Source organism: Tursiops truncatus, chromosome 1 (assembly GCF_011762595.2).
Source record: "Tursiops truncatus isolate mTurTru1 chromosome 1, mTurTru1.mat.Y, whole genome shotgun sequence".
Lineage (NCBI taxonomy): Eukaryota > Metazoa > Chordata > Mammalia > Artiodactyla > Delphinidae > Tursiops > Tursiops truncatus.
The window spans coordinates 102,590,668-102,599,740 of record NC_047034.1 but is presented as its reverse complement, the minus strand read 5'-3'; positions in this window follow the sequence as shown (position 1 = coordinate 102,599,740).

Genomic DNA, 9,073 nt, shown 5'->3' with positions numbered 1-9,073 from the left:
CTTCTTTGTCTTTGGATATAGGGTATCTTTTATAGTGAGTTACAATGTCTTTCTGTCGATGATTGTCACTCTGATTTTTCTTTAATGCCGTGATCTCACCAAGAACCTCCAAGTGACTCATTCATCATCAAGTATTTTCTGAACATTTACATATATATACTGCTTATATATAATATACTACTTATTATACCAGGTTATTATTTAGGCACTGTTCTAGGTACTGGGGATAGATACACATGGTAGCCATCCTCTAATTTGACCCCCAGTGATCCTTGCTGCCTGTTCTTCATGTCCTTGTATAGTCCCTCCCACACTGAGTAAGGGCTGGACTGTGTGATCTATAAAATACGGCAAAAATGATAGAGTATAACCTCTGAGACTAAGTCATTAGGACACCGTAGTTTTCCCCTTTTCTGTTAGATTGCATGCTTTGGGGGAAGCCAGCTGCTATGTGTGAGCAGCTCTATTAAGAACAAATATAGGATTTCCCCGGTAGTCCAGTGGGTAAGACTCTGCGCTCCCATTGCAGGGGGCCCACATTCGATCCCTGGTGGGGTAACTAGATCTCGCATGCATGCCACAACTAAGACCCAGATCAGCCAAAATAAATAAATAAATAAATAATTTTAAAAAAATGTTTATGACATTGGATTTCTTAAATATGACACCAAAAACACAGGCAACAAAAGAAAAAATACATAAATTGGATTTCATCAAAATTAAAAATGTGTCTGGACTTCCCTACTGGCACAGTGGTTAGGAGTCTGCCTGCCACTGCAGGGGACACGGATTCAAGCCCTGGTCCAGGAGGATTCCACGTGCCGCAGAGCAGCTGGGTCCATGTGCCACAACGGCTGAGCCTGTGCTCTGGAGACTGTCAGCCACAACTACTGAGGCCTGTGCACCTAGAGCCCATGCTCTTCAACAAGAGAAGCCACCTCAATGAGAAGCACGTGCACCACAAGGAAGAGTAGCCCCTGCTCGCTGCAACTAGAGAAAAGCCCATGCACAGCAACGAAGACCCAATGCAGCCAAAAATAAATAAATAAATAAATGTATTTTAAAAAATGTGTCTGCATCAAAGGACACTATCAAAAGAGTTAAAAAATAACTCATGGAATGAGAGAAAATATTTTCAAACCATATATTTGATCAAGAATAATATCTAAACTATATAGAGAACTGCTACAGTTTAACAATAAAACACAAATAAGCCAATAAAAAAATGGGAAAAGAACTTGATCAGACATTTCACCAAAAAAGATATACAATAGCACACAAAATGATGTATAATATTATTAGTCATTAGGAAAACGCAAATGAAAACCACAATGAAATACCACTTCACACTCACCATGATGGCTATCAAGAAAAAAACAGAAAATTACAAATGTTGCTGAGGACATTGGAGAAATTGGAACCCTTATACATTGCTGATGGAAATGTAAACTGATGCGGCCACTGTGGAAAACAGTTGGCAGTTCCTTGGAAAGTTAAATAGAATCACCATATGACCCTGCAATTCTACATCAAGTTATTTAAAGGAATTCAAAACAAGAATTCAAACATATACACCAATGTTCATAGCAGCATTATCTACAATAGCCAAAAAGGGAAACAACCCAAGTGTCTATCAACAAATGAATAGATAAACAAAATATGGTATATCCATACAATGGAATATTATTCAGCTGTAAAAGGCAATGAAGTTCTGATACATACAAGATGGATAAAGCTTGAAAATATTATGCTAAGTGAAATAAGCCAGATACAAAAAGAACAAATATTGTTTGATTTCACTTGTATGAGATATCTAGGTACTCACAGAGACAGAAAGTAGAATAGAGGTTACTAGTGTCCAGGGGAGGGGGACATGGAGAGTTAGTGCAAAATGGGTACAGAGTATCTTTATTTTTTTAAAAATAATGTACACATACTTCCTTTCTTTCTTTTTTGATTTAATTAAATTAATTAATTAATTTATTTATTTAGCTGCATTGGGTCTTCTTTGCTGTGCGCGGGCTTCCTCTTGTTGTGGTGAGCGAGGGCTGCTCTTTGTTGCAGTGCTCGGGCTTCTCATTGCAGTGGCTTCTGTTGTTGCGGAGCACGGGCTCTAGGCACGCAGGCTTCAGTAGTTATGGCACGTGGGCTCAGTAGTTGTGGCTTGCAGGCTCTAGAGCGCAGGCTCAGTAGTTGTGGAGCACGGGCTTAGTTGCTCCGCGGCATGTGGGATCTTCCCGGATCAAGGCTCGAACCTGTGTCCCCTGCATTGGCGGGTGGATTCTTAACCACTGCACCACCAGGGAAGCCCGAGAAAGAGAATCTTGATTTGACTTAGTTGAAATAGTAAATTGAACACATAAATAACCACCCCCCAAAATATATAGTATATGAGATGGTGTAAGTATATGGAGAAAACAAACAGAAGCGAAGGGGTGTGGGGGAGGGTTATTACAATTTTAAATAGAATAGTCAGGGAAGACCTCACAAATAAGGTGGTAAGAGAGCAAGAGGTCTGGCAAAGAGCATTTCAGGCAGAGAGAAAAGCAAGTACAAAGGCTCTGAGGCAGGAATGTGCCTGGTATATCCAAGGAACAGCAAGGAGGCTTTGGTGTAGTTAGAATGGGAAGAGCAATATAGAAGATGCTAGGATATGAAATCAGAGAGAAAATGGAACCAGAATACATAGGGGACCCTGCCATCTTCAGGACTTTGGCTTTTACTCTAAGTGGGATGGATATGCAGAGTGACGTGATCTGATCCATGTTTTACGTTTAAAATCATCAGCTGGCTGCTGTGCAGTGAATTGACTCTAGGGAAGGGTAGAAACGGGGAGACGAGTCAGAAGCTATTGAGAAAAGTGAGTGCTTGGACCAGAGTAGGAAGTGCAAGAGGGAGAGGAGTGATCAACGTGGATGTATTTTCAGTCAACATGATTTGTCTTCAGATTGGCTATGGGAAAAAAAGAGAGAGAAATCAAAGATGACTCCAAGATTTGGGGGCCGGGCAACAGAAGGATGGAGTTGCCATTTACAAGACAGGGAAGACTGAAGGATGAGCAGCGTGAGTGGTGGTGGGGAATAAGTTAGAGTCGGGTTTTTGTCATGTGCAGTCAAGAGTCCTAATACTGAGGTAGTCCGAAAAGTTTCCACAAAGTAAGTGATATTTGAGGCAGATCTTAGTGAACAAAAGTTCTGTTCTGTTAGGTAACTGAAGAGGGTGTAGATGTATTTAGTCAATGCTTATTGAGCTCACTTTCTTTGGAATCTCATCTATTGGGCTGTATTCTATACGTGCATATTATTGTATATGCTGTATCATCAGGCTTTTGCTGAGTTACGCCGTAACAAAAACCTCCAAATCTTGAGTAACAAAAGTCCCCCAAATTTTGGCAGCTTACACCAACAGAGATTTATTTTCCACTTACATTTCCTTCCATGGCAGGCTCTGCTCCACACCAGCTTCATTTTATCTTTTAGATGGTGACATGTAATACTTGGAGAATTGTTGTATGGCATCACTATGTTCACTCATTCATTCAATCAGCAAATGTTTATTCAACACCTGTTTCATGCCAGGCAAGGTTAAGTACTAGGAATACAATAATGAACAAAATAGACAAAACCCTAGATATTTTGGAACACATATTGAAAATGAGCAATTAAACACATATGAAATAACTATAATAATAAATATTGTATTCACAAATAAAAGCTGTAAGTACCTCATTTAAATTAGACCAATATAAACATAATTAGAGGGCTTCCCTGGTGGCGCAGTGGTTGGGAGTCCGCCTGCAAATGCAAGGGACGCAGGTTTGTGCCCTGGTCCGGGAAGATCCCACATGCCGCGAGGCAGCTGGGCCTGTGAGCCATGGCCGCTGAGCCTGCGCATCCGGAGCCTGTGCTCCGCGGCGGGAGAGGCCACAGCAGTGAGAGGCCCGCGTACCGCAAAAAAAAACAAAAAAAAAAAATTAGAACTGGGAATTCCCCAGTGATCCAGTGGTTAGGACTCCACGCTTTCACTGCCCAGGGCTAGGGTTCAATCCCTGGTCAGGAAACTAAGATCCCACAAGCTGTGAGGCCAAAAATAAAAATTTTTTTTTAATTTTAAAGATAATAATAAAAATTAGAACTAAAATCTATTCAATTTGTAAACCTTACTTATTTATTGTTTCCCAGAAAGCTGAAAGTGATTTCCCTGCCCCAATACTACTCATTCTGTAAAAACTGGGGAGGATGAAAAAGAATATTTTATCTTTGTTTGTAATTAAGTATAAGTTATGGGCAACACACAATTTACTAGTCTTGGATCCTAACTTGTGCTCACTTCAGCATTTAGTATTTTTTTCTTTTATTGAAATATAGTTGATTTGCAATATTGTGTTAGTTTCAGGCATACAGCAAAGTGATTCAATTATATATACATATATTTTTTTCAGATTGTTTTACATTATAGGTTATTACAAGATGTTGGCTATAGTTCCCTGTGCTACACAATAAATCCTTATTTACTGTTGCTTATCTATTTTATGTATAGTAGTTTGTATTTTTTAATGCCATATTCCTAATTTATCCCTCTCCCCCTGCCTTTCCCCTTTGGTAAACATAAGTTTGTTTTCTATGTCTGTGAGTCTGTTTCTGTTTCATATATAAATTCATTTGTATTATTTTTTAGATTCCACATATGTGATGTCATATAACATTTATATTTCTCTGTCTGACTTACTTCACTTAGTACGGTATTCTCTAGGTCCATCCATGTTGCTGCAAATGGCAATATTTCTTTTTTTTATAGCTGAGTTCAAATTTTAAGACTTTAATCTCTTGAGGTAGACCTGAAACAATGGCACAGAATTCTATTTTCTCCATCATATTATCTTTTAAAGGGCTTAACTCCCGTTTAGTTATGATCCATAAAGTTTTTGTAATAAGTATACTTAAGTATAAAAAAGGCAAAACTGTAGCTCTGTGAGTCTCAAATAATATCTAATTCAAGTCACAATTAACATCCAGCAATAAGAAAAACACAATGTAATTCACTTCTATTGTATATTTTTGCCTGAATGACAATCAGGTCTGATTTATTACCATCTATATGTAGCCAAGAAATTATCAATCATTTGTAAAACTATCACCTGTGACTCCATGAGCTCTATCCACTTATTTTTTTTAATATAACTATTCACTCTAGATTTTTATCTTAGATATTCCCAAATCTATACCACAAGGAAAACTCCTAATCTATCCAAAGCTGAAAACATTGTAGTGAAACAGAATAGTGTCAAAGAAAATATCTCAGTAGCGGCCAGAGAGAAATGAATGGTAATTAGATAAACAGCAAGTTTAAAAGCAAATAATTTAGAAGACAGAGAAATGAGGTCATTAAAAATGCTAAGAGAAGATAATTGTTAGTGAAGAATTGTGCTCCCATTCAAGAAGAATGGTGAAATGAAGATCTTTTTGGATAAATAGGAACTGAGAATGTTTACCATAAGAGACTTGCACTAACAGAATTTTGAAAGGGAATTCTTTGGGACAATGCTTCTCAAACTTTAACATGTATACAAATCACCCAGGGATTGTATTAAATGCAGATACTGATTCAGTAGATCTTGAGGAGGAGCCTAAGAGTCTGCATTTCTCCTAATTGCCCAGGTGATGCCAATGTTGCTGGTCTCAGACCAGGAGCAGGAAAAGAAAGAAGGAAAATAATCCTAGCTAAAAGGTGGGAGATGAACTACTGAGCAAAGATATAGGTAAGCAGGTAGTCAAATCTAAACAAATATCTGTATAACAATAAATATTGCTAATTTGAAAGATTAAAGAAAAGGGTAAAACAAAAACTGGAAAAAATAGCATTTAGGTTGGTAAGGTGGATGACCAAAGTTAAAGAGTTCAAAGGTCCTTATATTGTTTCGGAGGGAAGAATTAACTTGGGATATTGTTACGAATGCTTCAAGGGTGACCACTAAAAGAACAAAAATAGAACATGCAATTTCCAAGTTAGTAGAAGGGAGAAAATGGAATATGATAACATACTAGATAACAATAATTTTTAAACCTTAATATGAAAAAACAAAAGGTCATGAAGAAAAAAACAGGAAAAAAGAATAAATAGAAAGTGGAAACAAGTAGAAATGTTAGTAATTTAATAAATGTAAATGGAATGAACTAGCCTGTTAAAGTAGATTGGATTGAAGAATAAATGAAACCCAACTATTTACAAGAGACATACGTAAAACATAAGAATATAGAAAGGTTTAAAGAGATAGAAAAAAGACAAATCATCAGTGTCTGTAACCTGGTGATGATATACCATAGTTTTGCAAAATGTAGGAGAAACTGGGCAAACTATACAAGAAATTTCCCTGTATTATTTCTTACAACTGTGTATAAGTGTACAATTATCTTAATAGAATTTCAACTAGAAAAAGAAGTCAGGCAAATATCAACTAAAGACAGCTGTGGTAAAATCTCAAACTTTAGTGTGCATCAGAAGCACCTGGAGAGTTTGTTAAAACAGATTGCTGTGTTCCATCCCCAGTTTCTAATTTGGTAGGTTAAGGGTGAGACCAATTTATAGCAGGTTCCCAGGTAGTGTTGATGCTACTGGCTGGAAGACCACACTTTGTGAAACCTTGGTATGATGTAATGAACCTCTAAGTACTAAACCATTTGGGCAATTTTTTTTTTTTTTTTTTTTTTTTTTTTTTGCCTGCACTGCGCGGCTTGCAGGGGCCACCGCAGTGAAAGCGCTGAGTCCTAACCACTGGATCACCAGGGAATTCCCCATTTTGGGAATCTTGTTTAAGATATCTCTGCAATTTTTTTCTGAGGAAGAGGAACTGGAGTATTTTAAAACAAATTTTTTTTTAACTTTGTATTGTGTGCAATTAAAATAATATATTTATTTATTTTAGGCTACATCGGGTCTTAGTTGCAGCATGTGGGCTCTCTAGTTGTGGCCCGCATGCTCAGTAGTTGTGGCACAGGCTTAGTTGCCCCATGGCATGTGGGATCTTAGTTCCCCAACCAGGGATGGAACTCGCGTCCCCAGCATTGGAAGGTGGATTCTTAACCACTGGACCACCAGAAAAGCCCCTAAAGCAAATTCTTGCAGCAAATCATTTCATCTGTAAACATTGTTTTAAACATTCTTAAAAAATCTTAACCTTGGCAGTGCAGTGGTTCAGACTCCGCACTTGCACTGCAGGGGGCGCAGATTCCATCCCTGGTCAGGGAACTAAGATCCCACATGCCTCAAGGCGCCACCAAAAAAAATAAATTAAAATTTTTAAAAAAGTAATTAACCTTGACTTATTATGGAAAAATAGAAACCTGTCTCCAATAATTTGAGAATACTCATCTGTCTCAAGCACACACTGAACATTTCTAAAAATTGACATGGGACATTTCTAAACATTGACCACTTTTCAGACAATAAAGCAAGTCTCAACAAATTTCAAGCAATTGGTATCATATGGAATATTTTCTCTGACCAAAATGCAACTAAATTAGAAGTCACCAGCAAAAACTTTATCTATTTACCTTTCTATCTTAAAGATAAGAAGATAGATAAATCAATTTTTTTTTTTTTTTTGCGGTACGCGGGCCTCTCACTGTTGTGGCCTCTGCCGTTGCGGAGCACAGGCTCCGAACGCGCAGGCTCAGCAGCATGGCTCACGGGCCCAGCCGCTCCGCAGCATGTGGGATCATCCCAGACCGGGGCACGAACTCATGTCCCCTGCATCGGCAGGCGGACTCTCAACAACTGCGCCACCAGGGAAGCCCAGATAAATAATTTTTAATCCCTAGAGATCTCAATATTTGAAAATACACTTCTAAATAACTTCTGTTTTCCAGCAATAACTCTACACTATGGAAATGTATGAACCCCTAATCATCTGTGCCATATAGGTGTACTGAACTGCAAAGTAAAATATACTTATTGCTTGGGTTGCAGTGAAAAAAGCCTGAAAGCTATTGGCCTAGAAAAACGCTTACACATGTATATTAGTTTCAAGAAAGTTCATAGCAGCATTGCTAGTAATAGAAAAAATTAAAAACAAACCAAATATCCATTGACAGGTGAATGTGTATGGAATATTAACACAATGGGATATTATGTAACAGTGAAAATGAATGAACTACAGCTCCACACAACAGTGTAGATGAACTTTAGAAACATAATACTGAGTTGCAAAAGCACCTTGCAGAAAGCCTCATAAGATATGATACTATTTTTAGGAAGTTCTAAAAAGAACTAAATAATACATTGTTTAAGAAAGTATACATACCCAACAAAACTACTAAAATAGATATGAAAATGGCAACGACATCAGGTTAGTGGTATTTTCTTCTGGGGAGAGAGGTAGGGGAATAGGATAGGAAAGGGGTGGCCCAGGTACATGCAAAGGTATTGGTGATGTATAGGGACCAGGTAAATTTCTGGGTTGTTCAAGGCCATCTGTTTTGTTGCTGAGTTTCATTACACACAGATATCCTTTTTTTGAGGAAATATTACATACCAAAACAATTTTAAAGAGGGAAACTCTGATTTAGTAAACAAGAAGTAATACTATTAAAATTCTATTTGTAGGGAACAAAATATTCAGGGAATTTTTTTTTCTACATCAGAGAAAATTCTGGAGCCTAAGTACTCAAGGACTGGGATCCTCAAGCCTTCAGACTTTCCCATTGTCCTTCCCCAGGAAAATGACTGTGACTCTCAGTCATTCAGAGCTTGGGAAATATAAACAGGTCCCGTCCTGGACAATGCAAGCAAGTTGGCATAGTTTTTGCTGACCAAGGCTTCTTTTCTCCCACTCTTAAAGAATCGCTTCAAATCTGCATGCCTCTCTTTATTTCCAAAGCGTTCTGATGCTTAGGTTGGGAAAAGAACGTTTTAAAGTTTTTTGGGGTAAATCTCTCTGCATCCCTTCAGCCATGTATCCTTCTTTTTTAAAATCTGATTACAGAAACATGTTAATTGTATAAAATGTGATTACGGAGATTAAAATCACTTGTAATCTCATCATCAAATGATAATCACCCTTGACTTTTTTGGTCTC